Source organism: Poecile atricapillus, chromosome 2 (assembly GCF_030490865.1).
Source record: "Poecile atricapillus isolate bPoeAtr1 chromosome 2, bPoeAtr1.hap1, whole genome shotgun sequence".
Taxonomy (NCBI): domain Eukaryota; kingdom Metazoa; phylum Chordata; class Aves; order Passeriformes; family Paridae; genus Poecile; species Poecile atricapillus.
The window spans coordinates 40,382,264-40,398,038 of NC_081250.1; the positions used below are offsets into that span (position 1 = coordinate 40,382,264).

Sequence of the window (15,775 nt, forward strand, 5' to 3'; positions counted from 1 at the left end):
ACTGGTGTGTGGATGAAACTGAAGATTAGTGCTGTAATAGGAACAGGAGTTGGAGGGCTGACATTAGTTTTCAGAGGTCTCTGGGGTGCCTTACCTGCAGCTAGAGAGGCTACATTTGCCATTAATTTTTAAATGGTGAACGAGCTGGGCTGAATCCACTCCTTGCTCCCTGCTGCACTGGGTCTTAAGGAAGCAATGTGTGCTGCAGGAGTTGCATCCTGGCCAGAATGGCAGGGGCTGACTGCTCTGTTCCCACAGTGTTTATGTCCTTGAAAAAGATAGACTGGAGTTTCACTGATTACCTTGGGGAAATCTAAAGAGTCTGTGTAATGAATAAGTGCATCCTTTAATTGCAGTGTTGACCAGTCTCTGGAGTAGTCTCCTCTGAGGAGGAAGTACCAGCTGCTTCTGTACTTTAAGACTGCAATGAGCAGAACTCTGATGGAGAAGGCAGAATCAGAATAATACCAGTATCTATTTTCTTCAAGTTTTATTTTTTCCAACTCTTCATTGCTTAGGAATAATCATGTACTGCTTGTGGTGCAGGAAAGGGCCACGCAGGGCCTGAGCAGACACCTTTCTGTCCACAGCACTGCTCTGTGAGCACCACCAGCCACTTCAGATCTGCTGTGTGCCAGGGGCCTGTGCTTCCTATGGTGGAGATCCTGTTCCTAAAGAAGTTACATGTTGTAGCACGGCATTCACTCGGTGTGTTGTCCTAGCACTCCTGGAGTTGTGCTTAGCTGAGGTTGGATTGCTGTCTAAAAGTTACTGTTCTTTTGGTTTTGTACTTCGCTATACCCGTTGTGCTTTGCTGGCTGATTCAGGGCAACCAGCTTTATCCAAATCATTGGAATTAAAATTCTCACACTGTGTTATTGTTCTTAAAGTGTATGCATGCAGTAAGAATTGCCTCTTTTATTATTCTCAATGGTACTCACCAGCTCAAGTCCCTGAAGGGTTATTGGCATTATATTTGAGCCAATTATTTTTATTTAGAAAATTATACTTATTCATCCAGTGTAATATTAAGTTACCAGGCTTGATGTTTTTCTCTTCCTCTAGCCTGTATTTGCTGAGCTAGAACTGGGAACATATGCATCACATTTCTTTTTACTTGGTGGGCCTCAGAGTCTAAATTGGGACTTCTGAACTGCTCTTGAACACTGGGAAACCATATGTGGCATTGTGTTGTTTGAACGACATTCAAAACCAGAGGGTTTGTGTGAGCATGGAACATGCATCATTGTTCAACTTATGCATGTGTACAAGAAGGCTGAGAATGGGAGACAAGAGCTACAGCTTTTCCAAAATACAAAACAGGAAAAAATGTCTTTCCAGATGGACTATATGGGAAAAAATCTCCAGAGTCGGTGTCTCCTACCACATACCTTGGCTTAATGGTCCAGGAAGCAATGGGGCACTTGCAGCCCATCACTAGGTCTGGAACTGGCCCTCCTGTTAGCAGTTTTATGTGATTCAAGAAAGCACAGTGAGAAAAGCTCTCTTCATTCCCCACAGATGGGGTAACTCCTGTGGTTGGGAAAGAGTTGTTCCGGGTATAGGTAATATACACTGTCATTTCAAGGAGTTAAAAGCTTGGTGTGTGAAGGATAAGGGTTACTTTAAAGAAGGGTTGGACAGTACATCTTGGACAGATTTTTGAGCTTCAGAATGTTTGTGCTCTGTTATAATCACATAAACAAATTTTCTAAGTTTTGTTTGTTTTGTTATTTTTACATCTTAAAAAACTTTCAATGAAATCAATTAATTATTAATAATTTCAGTTTAGGAAATTAAAGTGAGGGGAAACAGGCCAACTTTTAGAGAAGGAATGGTAAGGCCAGTGAAGTCATGCTATTGAGTCCTAAAAGAGGTGGAAAATGAGGAAAAAAATAGCCTCCTGATGATACCAGATCAGACAGGATAGCTAAAGTGAGGATGTGCTATGGGACTGCAAAACAAACTCGCCATAGAGAGTGACTGAAGGATAACTTGCCAGTTGAAATTCAATGTTGATGAACATAGAAGAGTGTAGAGGAAGATAAACAATTCTAAATTGAAATACACAGTGATGGAATCCAAATTATCATTTGGAAAAAGACCTTGGTTTATAATAGTTGTATAAAAGTGTTTGCTGAATGTACAGTAGGAATGAGAAAAAGAAAAAAGCTGAATACTGGGACTGATTGGTAAAGAAATTGTGAACAAAAAGAAAAGTCTTTATGCTACAGCATAAATTCACAGCACACATCAATATTGCATCCTTGGTCCATCATTTTAGAAAGGAGCAGAGGAAGGGGAGATAATACAGGAAATACTGATAAAAATGTAGAGTGACTCCCATATGGAAAACAGCACTTGGGTGGGAAGAAACAAAGGTCTATGAACTCTCAAGTGGCATGGAGAAAGCAAATAGAAAATTCACTCTCCCATGCCATGGGAGCTAAGCAGCCTCAAGAGAATGGTTAGGTGACAGTTTTAAAGCTAGCAAAAAGGACTTCCTGTAGCTCTGAAATTGCCCTGGGATATTATAGATGCCAAGAATTCCCTTGCCGACAGGGATGTTTGGACACACCCCTTAAAGAAAACTCTCCCAAAGGCTGTTGTACACAATGCAGTTCTGGTTCAGGGAATCATCTCACCAGAGATAGCTGGGAGCTGGAGAGTCCCAAAGGGTGGGACAGTGGGACTGGGGAAGGGACTGAGGCTGTTTGCAGTTGCCTGAGGAAGAAAAAGTGGAAGTCGTGAGTGTGATAGGATGCTTGACTTCCTCAGTCTCTGAACCTATCCCATCTGTCTCTTCCCATGCAATTATACCCATCCTGTGCCAGGGTATTGTTTAAGTACATGACAAACAAGCTCCTACCCTAAAAAGCAATTTGAGCTTTTGTGGAGGGATTTCAGTGAGTTTTCTTGCAGAAGAGAAAGGCAGAAGGATTTTAAAAAAGAGAAGCCTGAGATGGACAAAACCAGGTTCTGGGTGAAGTCCTAATTTACAAAGCTATTTTACTAATTTTGAAGGGTCTTTTTGTCTTAATAGCTGTATACATAGTACATTAGTGTGTCACCCACATGTGAATAACAGCCATGTTCATGTCTGACATTAATCTCCAAACTGTGAACATATTTCTATCCAGGCACTTGCTGTAGCTTTTCAGAGACTGAAATGCAGCTGACCTGAATAAAACCTGTCTACTGAAACACCTGATTTTCTTTTCTTTGAGGGTATTGTAATGTGTGCAGTGTATGTGCTAAATACGTTGCTTTCTAGTTGGCTCTCCACGTAATGTTGGATTGCAACAGACTGCTCTCTGTCACACCTGATGACTAAACCTGTCTCACCCACGCCATGGGAAAGTACTGGTGCATTGAGCCTTCTTAGAATCAAGCTTTAGGTTGTCCTCAGATTTCAAATCTCCTGTGCACTTTTTTTAATATCTCCTCTAACTCAAGAGATACAAGCACAAATGGATTCCAGGCAACAATTAATCAGATAAGTATTTATTTATTTAACTCAACCTATAGAATTATGCTGGCAATAGTTTGTTTTTTTTTTTTTTGGAGTTAGACTCTTATTGAGCAAAAGACTATAGTTTAAACACTTTTCTCTCTTTTTCAGGCATCTACACTGAAACATTCTGGATTTCATTAAACATGGTAAGAAACTCCTACTTAATTACAGAAAAAACAATCAGTTATGAGCTGTCTGCTTTGTTTACCTCCTGATACGTTCAAAGTGGAAATATAGCTGAGGAAACTAGATGCATTTGATTCATGTTGTGCATTTTAAAACAGGATGGAGACACAACTAAAGCAAACATACATTTCAACTGTGTGGTAAGCGTTTACTAGCACAATACTAAGAAGTGGGTCAGAATTGGCTGTAAGCTGGGAATGAGGGTTCATCAGAAATTGCAGAATGTCTGTCTGCATGATGGAGGGAAATTTTTTCAAACAATCAAAAATAAGCTCCTTTTAAAAGGCCCTAGGCAAGCCTGCAGTGGCATACTTGATGCTGTAAATGTCTAGGAGATCCATGGTTACCAGAGTGTGGGCAGGTAGCAATGAAAAGCCAGGTGATTGGGGAGGATGCACTGTGCTGTGAGGGGAAAAGCTTGTATTATAAATGTTCTTTAAATATGAAGTACTTCAACCTAATTGAGAGGACGGCTTTAGTCTTCCTGGCATAGCTGTGTCAGGTAAGGATTTATTATGGTTTTCTAATAATTGCTATGCTAGCAAAAGCCCTAGAATGTATGAATTTAGACCAGGGGAAAAAAAGGTTTTTTTTCTTGGACAACTCAATTTGCTCATGGAAATGTCTTTAAACTATACCTGCAGATGGCCTTTTTGTAAGTGTAAATTGTCTATGTTTGTATAACTATACCAACACACCATTACAAGAGTCTACAAGGACTTGTTGAAAAGAAATCATCCAGATGAAGCTAAAGACAACAAATAATCTTTAACATAAATTGACTAGTTCATATAACTGGACATGCTATATAAAAGGGAAATCCAGTAACACCCCAAGGGTTTTTTTTATTTTTGATTGGGTTTGGGGATTTTTTTAGCCATTCCTCTCAACATGTCATTTTTTCCTAAAATTCAAACTAGGCAAAATTCAAGACAGCATCATGCAGATGTTTTTGTCTCATTGGGCATTTATTGTCTCTGAGGGTCTGGTGGGGCTTGAGCCAGGAAGTCCCAGAAAACCTCGCTTGTGGACCGTGAGAAGTACTGTTTTCTTGGGCAGCGCTGAGGGAGTCTCTCTTTGAAGACTCCCTCCCACATATGTATACTGGGCTTGAAGCCAAGCCTCTCTTCTGTAAAGAAACCTTGCTAAAATTTCTCATTTCATGCCCCTTTATGGAGAGAGAGGGAGTGTGAGGGGGAGAGAGAAGGAGGTACGTGCCAAGAGTATTGAGAGAGCAGAGCTGAGTAGACTCTTCATTTTGTGTGTTTGGGGACAGCGGGGCAGCAAGGAAGAAGAAGGCTTTATATTAATTAATACCATATTTGCCATCCCTCCCTCCCACCTTAAAAGTGATAAGTTGTCCTCCTTCTCCTTTCCAAACCACATCTGTGTTTTTTATAGACAACGTTTTTTGTTTGAGTCCTTTGAACTAGCAGAGACACTTGAAATAAATGCACTTATAAATGTGCCTCCTGCCAGCCTCTGTCTAGTCTGCATATGGATACTTAAAAGAGTTGAAGAATATGTCTTATGTATCTTAGAAAAATGCTAAGTTCACAGTGGTGGCACCTGAAATGGCTTTATTCTTGCCTCCCTCTTAGAGCACAGTGGAATTGCTAGTGTATTATTTGATAAACAATCACCAATTAGTTGTTCCAATCCTCACTAATTCAGCAACTGCTCTCCAGGGCCTCCAGGCAGCTTGTATGCCAGTTCATGTGCTCGCCCCAGGTAGCTCTGAACTGAAGGAGTTTCCTTAATTGCTTTTGCTGTTATGTCTGTTTTAAAGGTTTTACTGCTCCTGTTGATGAGCTGGGTGGTGTATTACAAATGCATGTTTGCTGTCTTACCTTTCCCCAGTGTGCTGTTAACAACACAAATGACATAAAACATAATGCTGGTGGGTAAAAACACCCACTTTTTGTACCAAATGGAGGGTGATCTTGCTGATTGGAGGCTGACAGATGTGATGCTGCTTCACTTCCTCCATCTTTTATAGGTTTGGGTACTGCTGGATGTCTCCATGGACAGCCCTGTTGCCCCTGCAGTACACCTAGATCACAGATAAATCAGATATCAGTCATCTGCTGATCACAGAATGGCGCAGGACCAAGAGAAGAATTAGTCACTCTTGATCTTAAAGATTCTTGCAAATTCTAATGAGCTAGAAGCTGTGGATGGGAGAAGTATCTCTTTGTTAACACTCGTTCCTTATTTTTTGTCTTACAGGTGCCTGTCACTGATTACAAAATCTGCTGCTGAAGCAACTTCTAGATTCTTCTGGTGGAAGACCTACGGTTGTGGATCCTTTGCACATATAAATGTTATTGTGTGTGTCTGTTTGACCATGGTAGGATATTTAATGTATCATAGAAACAAGTTTTGTATCTCCAGTTTCAGTGTCCCTCTCATCTTAGATCCTTCCTTTCACACATATTTTCCCATGTTTCAGCCTTTAAAAAAAGAAGAAAAAAAACCCCAAACCTTGAAAAATTGTATCACACTATGAAAAGTATACACTATTGTCATCCTCTGGGGAAAAGGGGAACTTTACTGTGTCTGCTGTTGTTGTAAGTGAATTGTGGTGTATAGCATGCTAAGTAACTTCTCAGTCAAATGTCAGTGTGAATTCAGAAATCCTCAGTAGAGGAAATAAATAAATATTTTTATTTTCTCTAAAAGCTTCCATGGAAAATTTTTCTGAAGATTTTCTTCATGAGACAACACATAAAAAGCATTTGAGTGCCCTTTCACTTCTCATCCTGATGGCAGGCTTGTTGGGACTTTGGCCAAGTTCTCTGAAGCTATTGTAAGCCTCCACAGAAATGAAGCCCATGTTGTTATGGGATATGCCTCATCTGTGATGAGCAAGAGGCTTGAGTAATAGATGTTTATGTTTGAAGTGACACTTACCCCTTTATCAGTACCTTGAAAGAAACTGCAGGCAACTGATGTGAAATGCTGCTCACAATATCTGGGCAGAAAGTTGGGCAAAGATGTTCCTCTGAACATCTGTTCAGCTAGACCCCTTCCCTTCCCTTCCCTTCCCTTCCCTTCCCTTCCCTTCCCTTCCCTTCCCTTCCCTTCCCTTCCCTTCCCTTCCCTTCCCTTCCCTTCCCTTCCCTTCCCTTCCCTTCCCTTCCCTTCCCTTCCCTTCCCTTCCCTTCCCTTCCCTTCCCTTCCCTTCCCTTCCCTTCCCTTCCCTTCCCTTCCCTTCCCTTCCCTTCCCTTCCCTTCCCTTCCCTTCCCTTCCCTTCCCTTCCCTTCCCTTCCCTTCCCTTCCCTTCCCTTCCCTTCCCTTCCCTTCCCTTCCCTTCCCTTCCCTTCCCTTCCCTTCCCTTCCCTTCCCTTCCCTTCCCTTCCCTTCCCTTCCCTTCCCTTCCCTTCCCTTCCCTTCCCTTCCCTTCCCTTCCCTTCCCTTCCCGTCTTTTTTTTTTTCCACATAATACTGTCTATACTTCAGCTTTTTCATTCTGATTTGTACAACTTTTTTTAAGTCCTAATTTTTAAGCATACTTGCTTTTTTTCAATTCTCCAAACGGGTTCTTTTGCCTCCACTTACATAATCCTCCAGCCTTGTGGTAAAGATTGTAGAGAAAAGCTGACACCACAGCATAGTATTTGCAGCATAGTGCACCTGTAACCAGACTAAATAGGAAGGCATTATTCACAAGGAGGTGAGGTTATATTTGCTGCTGCTAAGCTCTTAGCTGTTCAGTTTTAACACTGGATGCCTGGTTTTCTTTTTCTGGAGTGCCTGTTTACTCTTGTATATTTTTATAGAATGAAAGGGTGGTGTGGAGAATGAGGGTGTTATGTGCAGTAAAATTATAAATAACGTTGGCTTTCAGGTTATTTGCATTATATCTACTTGCCTGAATGCGTAAAGTTAAACAAAAATGTCTTATAAAAAAAACCAAAAAAGGGCAGAACAATGTCATGGATAAGAGGTCTAAAGGCAATGCCACAGAATGTGTTTATTGGGGAGTATTTCCTACCTAGCTAATAAGCCAGACAGAAAATTGCTTACTCCTCCCACAGCTTCAAAGAGATCAAACAGAATATTAAAGCCTTAAAGATGCTGATGTAAGGAAGAAGGAGGGTTACTCATCACCCACCACACTAAAGTGACAGGCAAATGGGGAGCATGCTGGGAACAGAGCTATATTCCCAACCCAGAGACAGGGATCCTGGGGTGGATGACATGATGAAGTGCAGCTGTCATGGAGCAGGGGAAGCACACACATAGGGGTTTTTGTTGTCTTTTTGCCCTGTGTGCTGTTGACTCGGGGGAAAATAGACAAGAAGTGCCCACTTTTGGGCTGCATTTCACTCACTGTGGTGGCATTTCATTCAATAATGAGACATTGATAATGTTGCATACTGCTGAACAAACAAGTGTGGGACAGGGATCTGAGGGAGTGTGGCTGCAGTTTCTTCACTGACCTGTGGATGCTTACATGGAACAAAGATGCCAAGGTTAATCTTGCAGTGCTGAAACTGAAAAGGAGGCACACTCTAATTTCGGGCAAGGCAGGACTGTGCCCTGAGGAAGAAATGCTGTCATTGTGAAGGCTGTCTGAAAGATTTTAGAATATGTCTATGCCTTTGAGTTTTTCAGCTCTGGAATTTAATTTCTAAAGTGTAATAACACCAGTGCATCCTTGTAATTTTATTGCATTTTTTATTACGGATATAATCTACAATAACCCTGCTGTCATATTGGCCTCTGCTAGGGTTTCATTAGTCTCTGTCTCTCCATCAAAGATGATGAAAGTGAAGTTGGACCACATCATACAGACTAGGTTTTCTTTCTTCCTTTGTTTCATTTCTCCAAAATGCTGGTTGAGTCAGTAGAATTCTTCTGCCTTGTTGTTTCCTTTTTTCATTCATCCTCAAAAGTACACAGCATCCAGTTTTCTTGGAGCAGAAGGATTAAAAAAACATCCTTGATAGAGCTGCTTCCTTGATTCAGCAGAGATCATGGAAGACACTGTGTCCTACTCATTTTTCCCTTCTTTCCTGGATTGCTTATTTGTGTCCCATACCAAAGCCTTGAATTCCTGCATGGCAGATGTGCCTTTGGAACACAGAATTCAAATTCTGGAAGGCCTTGAGGCAAGAAGAACCCTTGACAGGCTTCTAGAATTGCAGGACATGTTCTGGTTTCCAGAAGTCATACAGTAACACCTGTGAATCTGCATGGGTGCCTGGCAAATCTGCAAAGAGAGTAGTGCAATTCTGAAGATAGCAAAATGTTGTGAGCAGAAATGGAGTGACCAAGGGCTGGGTCACTCCATTTCTGGAGTGACAAAGCACAAACTGCTGAGTGCTCCAGCAGCAAACCTCTACTAGACCAATTGGTCCCATATGTCAGAGGACTTTGATTTGTGGCTGGGTTTCACAGTGATTTGAAGCTTGTGTCTCCTATAAATTCTACTGGAAACAAAGCTTCAGCTGTAAATCAGTTACAGGCGTAGTTAGTTAATTCAGTGATATATTTAAGTAACACTTTGCAAGTTGGCAACCAACTTGAAATCCTGATTTAAAAACAATAGAAAAATACCAGAAAGGCATGATGTAGTCCACCATTTTTTTTGGGTTTTTGTTTTTGGTTTGGTTTTTTTTTTTTCCATAAGAGCCAATGTTTCAGTGACTTCTAGCACAGAGAATCTATTAGAAAAGTAAAGAGTAATTGGAAACAAAATGTTGTGAGTGGTAGAGCTCTGGACAAAAAAACCTACAAAAACTCCAATATTGTGGAGTAACAGACAAAATACTATTATCAGACTGAAAGCTGGGGAGGAGAGGAAAAGCAGAGGGGGGTTAGGCTAATCTGTTGGGGTAGAAAGAGACCAAAGCTGGGCTTAGGACATCTGCAAATTAACCAAGATTTCTGTTGTTTACATTTATTGAGAGAGAGCTAGAGCCACCATGTTGCAAAATCTGTGTGGAAATACTTACACAGCCTGTCAGGAGGAACAAGAAGTATTAATTCTAAAGTTTTCCACCAAGTGGGCAGAACAGTGCTGGATGAAGATCAGTGGTGAATAAAGAACAATTGAGTGTGAACAGTCAGTCCTGACAGATCCAGAAAAGAGGAGTATGAGAGATCAGTGGGGACACTTGATCAAATTACAACAGCCAAAACCCAACTGTGATATTAGTTTTCACATCATTCAAGACTGCTAAGAAGTTGAGTAACTGAGAGGATATTGTACAGCCTTTTGTACAAAGTTGTGCCTCTGGTTGCAGCTAGAACACAGTGCACAATTTTGGCCTCCTGAGCTCAAAAAGATGTGACTGAAACAGGGGAATTGGAAAAAGGGTGACAAGAACATTCAAGAGCTTGAGAAAGCTCCTGCCAGAAGAAGGACCAAAAATATAGCCTTAGGAGATAGAGGAGAAATGATACAAGTATAGAGGACACTGCTTACGTTGGAGGTGAGAGGTCAGGAACTTAGTCCCTTCTCATCCCATACTGTAGGCCCACAGGCATTCAGGATGAAGCCCCACAGTGGTTCAAAAACATAGTAATTATGACTAATTTGGGAGGTGATATTAACAGTTCAGTCTTAATGTCATGACCTCAACTTCAACATTTTAAGAGAGGTAAAGCATAGCTGACAGCTGTAGTCCTATAAAACCTTTACTCACAACAAATGTGCCTTGTCAGAGGGTTTGTTACTTAGTTTCTTCATGCTCCAGTTTTCAAACTTTAATTTGAATATATTTAACTCTTTGTACAAGTTAAATTTTCCTGAAGGCATGATGCAGCTCTTAAGTAACTTGTCTGTTAATGATGAACTTGCTGGTGAGCATAGAATGCATGACCTTAGAGATTTTTGCACTTCATGAAGCACAGAAGTTAATCTAAACATCCATGTGCTCTATGTATTGATTTGAAGCATATGGAGACTTTGAACAGCTGATCTCCAAAATGATCTGTTATATGATCTCTTTGTTTATCTTGCCTTGAACAAGTCTCAAGAAATTTGGTGTTTTTTAAAAATAAGATGAACAAATATTTTGAAGCTTGAGTCTTCCTTCTGGCAGAAATTTTTTTTCTTTTTTTCTTTTTTTCTTAAAGAAACATGAATAAATTGGTTAGATTTTTAAATATAAATATTTTTAAGCACTCTCTGAGACTTATAAAGAGAGAAATGTTTATTTTACAACATTATTTTTTAGGTAGAGATCAAGTAAAATTAATTTTTCCCCTTTCTCCATTTTATTATAGCTTTCATTTCTAGGTGGCTGGAATGATTAATGGGATACGCTGGGCTAATGCCTTGTGTTTGGGTACACAAATAATAAGAGCAGCTTCCTGCAAATCTTTTAGTGTTGGTGCAAGATTGGAAGATATTTTGAAGGCACTGAGCTGGCCATGACAGTTCTACTTTTCTCAATTTAGCCATAAATCAATTGTGAGTGATTCTTCCACAGTAATTTTTCATACAGTTTGAACCTGGGTAATGAACATCCCTGTCCTGGAGTGAAATTGTGATTTTTCTAGGTCTTGTTGAAGACATGATCAAGATTTATGAAGGGTGTCAATGTAAACCCATTACATTTGCCTCACTCTCATTTGCTTTTCCATCTTTTCCATCTTTCTTTTCCATTCCTTCCTTCCTTCCTTCCTTCCTTCCTTCCTTCCTTCCTTCCTTCCTTCCTTCCTTCCTTCCTTCCTTCCTTCCTTCCTTCCTTCCTTCCTTCCTTCCTTCCTTCCTTCCTTCCTTCCTTCCTTCCTTCCTTCCTTCCTTCCTTCCTTCCTTCCTTCCCTCCTTCCCTCCTTCCCTCCTTCCCTCCTTCCCTCCTTCCCTCCTTCCCTCCTTCCCTCCTTCCCTCCTTCCCTCCTTCCCTCCTTCCCTCCTTCCCTCCTTCCCTCCTTCCCTCCTTCCCTCCTTCCCTCCTTCCCTCCTTCCCTCCTTCCCTCCTTCCCTCCTTCCCTCCTTCCCTCCTTCCCTCCTTCCCTCCTTCCCTCCTTCCTTCCTTCCTTCCTTCCTTCCTTCCTTCCTTCCTTCCTTCCTTCCTTCCTTCCTTCCTTCCTTCCTTCCTTCCTTCCTTCCTTCCTTCCTTCCTTCCTTCCTTCCTTCCTTCCTTCCTTCCTTCCTTCCTTCCTTCCTTCCTTCCTTCCTTCCTTCCTTCCTTCCTTCCTTCCTTCCTTCCTTCCTTCCTTCCTTCCTTCCTTCCTTCCTTCCTTCCTTCCTTCCTTCCTTCCTTCCTTCCTTCCTTCCTTCCTTCCTTCCTTCCTTCCTTCCTCCCTCCCTCCCTCCCTCCCTCCCTCCCTCCCTCCCTCCCTTCCTCCCTCCCTCCCTCAAAATGTCCATTAGAGCACAGCTGTTGCATAGCAGTGGCTCTTACTGCATGAATAGTCATGTTCTTCTGTGACAGGATACAGCAATAACCTAGATGGATATGAGATGGTTCAGATCAAGCAACAGGAGGATGTGAGCAGCTTCCTCAGTTCTGAACTCTTTTTCCTCTGAATCTATTGCATTCTCTTTTAATGTTGCTTGATATAAAAGTACAGTTTTCTTAAAAACGAACCTTGAAGAAATTATGCTTTCTTCCTCACTTTCTGTTTCAAATGCTCAAAAAATATTTGAAAGCAAAAATATGTTTTTTTGTTTGCTTTCCTGTCAGTCCCCAAATCTTCTCTGAACTCTGAAGCTCAAGGTATAGTAATTTCTTACTTCTCTCCTCCTCCCTCTCTTTGCCATTTCCTGATTTGAAGCTGCCAGCACTGAGTAGCCTCACTAATGCCTTGCTAATGGTGCCCTTGGCACCAGCATGGTAAACCTATGTGATAATCACATTGGAATACTGCATTTATGTACTCTGGAATAATCTGCAATATCATGGTTCTGTGTTGCTTGATGTAGCTGTAATGTTGAGTTGCAGTTTATTAGCCCTGGAGTAGAGGTCCTTTCCTTGAGAAGGACCAGCTAGGTCTGTTGGGGGCATTTGGCAAGTCATATATCAATAAGCACTTTGGTTTTTCAGCCAATAATAAATACACACACATGGAAACTCATTTGGCTGCAGACTGCCTGAAATTAAGCTGCAGATTGTATCTAGCCCTTGGGCCAGGAATTCCTCGTTCCTGTATTAGACAGTGTCTAATAGTAGTTGGAAGAGAGAATTTTTAGAAATCATTTTGCAAGCGACTGGAGAGACAATGAATGTAAATCCTTGCAGACTCACAAAGACTGCAGTCAGAATACTGAGTGAAACTCAAAGTGCAACATAGCGGTTCTTCCCTCATCACAGGCTTCAAAGATTTAGTATTCAAAGGAATGTGGGAAATTGGGTCATTTCTATACAGTTTAGAAGAGATCTGAGGTTACCAACTTTCTTGCTTTAGTTGTGTAGAAATTCTGAGTCTGGATTAGCAGGAATCCTGAACAGGATTTTCTTCTGCATTTAACATGAAAATCTAATAAATGTCATTTAACTCAGTGAGTGAAATTCTGTCACCATTGAAGCGGATGTCAAAATTTCAATTGGCTTTTGTGGGAATAGATGATCACCCTATAAGCATAAAACCAAAGTAAAATCTCTAGGTTTTTGATGCAGTTATTTCTGTCAGGGTGCACCTGTAAGACTTTTTGAATATGTTGTTTTAAGAAAAGCAGTTTAGCTTTCTTACTCAGAAGTAATTTTTCTGCCTTTTAGAAATGGCTAAAAGTTACTTTTCATGAAGAGCATCATTTAGTATGACACCTTAAAAGATCTGAAGATAACAAGGAGGTGGTGTTAATTACTGTAAAACAAAAACATATTTACTGTCCTTCGTTCGAGAATTTTGAATTTCTATTACTTGTCCCCCCCTGCCCTTGTTTTTGGTGACAGTTTATGTGATGATTTTATCACACAATAGTTTTCAGAGTTTATGGGGTAGTATTTTATAACTACATTCTGCAAGTAGTGGTGTCTTTTGGAATAGCCATGAAATGTTACAGTAGAGATTTTAAAATGACAGGGTCTTGGCATAGGTTTCTGCAGGGAGGAAAAATTACTTTGGACTGGTTTATATTGTCTCATGGCAAGGATGGCCCCAGAGCTGCCTGGCTTTGTAGGCTGACGGGTCTGTTTCAGCAAGTGGGAATTAGTAAATATAAGAAGCATCAGAAACAGGCCCAGTGTGGAAGTCCAGCTAGTATCTCCAGCAAAAGGAAATAGCAGATGTCTCAGTGAACTTATGGAGATACCACTTGGTTATACTTTCCTAGATTTGGGAATTTCCTAAGCCAAAAGGTACAATAATAGAGGGGGGCTGAGCAGGGGAAGCAACATCTGGTTTCTCTTTGTCTGTGACAAGGCTCTGAAAGAAAGCTTCCTTTATCTATTTTTTCACAACACCTGTGTCTCAGTAATTGCCCTGCTAGAAACTAGAACAACCTGAAACTATTTTTACACAGAGCATGAAAGTACTTTATATGTAAGTTATATGCAAGAATATCTGACTGGGAGCTGAAGAAAAAGAAGGAAGTTAAAGAGGGTGTAAGATAAAAGGGATACATGGCTTTTTACTGTATTTTATTCTTAATTACTCTTTCACATACTTCTAGTTTCCAGCATCTCAACATGCAAGCTTAATCTATTTTACCCTGTGTGAATGCCCACAAAGTTTGATGTACATTTCATTCCTATATACGCCTGTTTCTCCAAACAACCCCAGGTTAACATTTTGTGTTAGTGTAGAATTTGCCCAGGAAAATAAAGTAAGCTTTGGCAAGGGAAGAATAGGAATTTAATGGTATAATAGCAGTGTAAGTTTAAAGGCATAAATTGATGGTTCACATAAGGATTATAAGACATTTTGGTTGCAGGCTGTTAACCATGCTACCAGTACATTAGAGAAGCCTAGCTTGCAGTTGTCAGCATTCCAGCATTTCACCCACTAAGTCATTAATTTGTTCTCATGTCTGGAAGATTTAGCATGCCACTGTAGTTTCTTGCATAATCATTTCATTATGTTAAAAAAAAAAAAAAAAAAAAAAGTAGCTCAAATGGCTTCTGGTAATAGAAACCCCAAATACATGATACTCTTTTTCTTCTGCTCAATGCCAAAATCAATTATAGTAGTATTTGTATGTTCAGCTGGTTTAAAAGCAAAAATTTCATGCAGATTTGAAAGCCCAATGAAAAATCAAAGTGAAAAATATCATACATTGGAAAGTGCAGGTACCTTGTTTCCTATGCAGGTCTGAAACTGAATATAAAAGAAGGTATTGCTGATTGTCATATGAAGAAATTGACCCTGCTGTATTATCTCATAAAATAAATTTTTACAGTTTCCAGGAGTAATAAAGTAAGACATTTGAACACCTCAGCTAGACTTCTTAGAGATTGTCTTGAAGTTACTCAACATATGGTGTTTGGGGTAAACAGAAAGCCACTAAAAAGATATTTTTTCTTTTTTATATTTGAAATCTTTTAGAATATATATGCCAATCAAATTCCCACCGGGACCTGACACTGTTGCATGGAGCTAGATCATGTAACCATTCCTAAACCAGATCTAAAAAAGGAAGCAACTAGCCAGAGCTAATTTTCTGGGTTCCTTCTATAGTCAAGGAGTTAAGGAGGTAAATTCATTGCACTTAATTTAGAAGCCTGTGTTGGAATTAAATGACTCTTCATCTGCCTGAAGATTCTGATTATGATGGGAATTAGCTGGCTAGCCAAGGATGTATGCTTGAACTCTGAAATAAAGTGAGTTAGGTGAGATGAATGCTATCCCAAAGATATTATTTCCTGCAGTATGGTCTGGGTGGAATTGTAGTCCAAGCAGCATTTTTGATGATTGACAATTGTGACCCAGCGTGAACTGCGAAGAAAAAACTTCGGGACAAGTGGGAAAAATACAGGACAGGGAATGGATTCTGATGGTTTTCCAGGGAGCCGTGGTATTGAAGCATCTGAAAACTGCTGGAGAAGTTTGTGTGTTGGAACTGCCAGACAGCAATTAAGCCCAGCAGCACAGGCTGTTTGTTGTTGAGACTGAAGCATATGAGTTGAGTACACTCTGTTCTAGAGGGAGTTCATGGGCTGGCTGTTTTGCTTTTG

At 40.5% G+C, this 15,775-nt stretch overlaps 1 protein-coding gene and 1 long non-coding RNA gene across 6 annotated transcripts in view; both read left to right on the forward strand.

Moving 5' to 3' along the window:
- Window positions 1-6,366, forward strand: part of LOC131575310 (uncharacterized) — a 42,912-nt gene extending 36,546 nt beyond the window's left edge. Inside the window, exons 2-3 of one of the 2 annotated variants that reach the window (XR_009276759.1) lie at window positions 3,623-3,660; window positions 5,930-6,353. This is a non-coding gene — a long non-coding RNA (uncharacterized LOC131575310). Of the gene's footprint in view, window positions 1-3,622; window positions 3,661-5,929 lie in introns of both variants that reach the window. The other variant, XR_009276758.1, reaches the window with a different exon arrangement.
- The window catches only part of RBMS3 (RNA binding motif single stranded interacting protein 3), a 709,899-nt gene that overhangs the window by 37,679 nt on the left and 656,445 nt on the right, over window positions 1-15,775 (forward strand). The window lies entirely within an intron of this gene.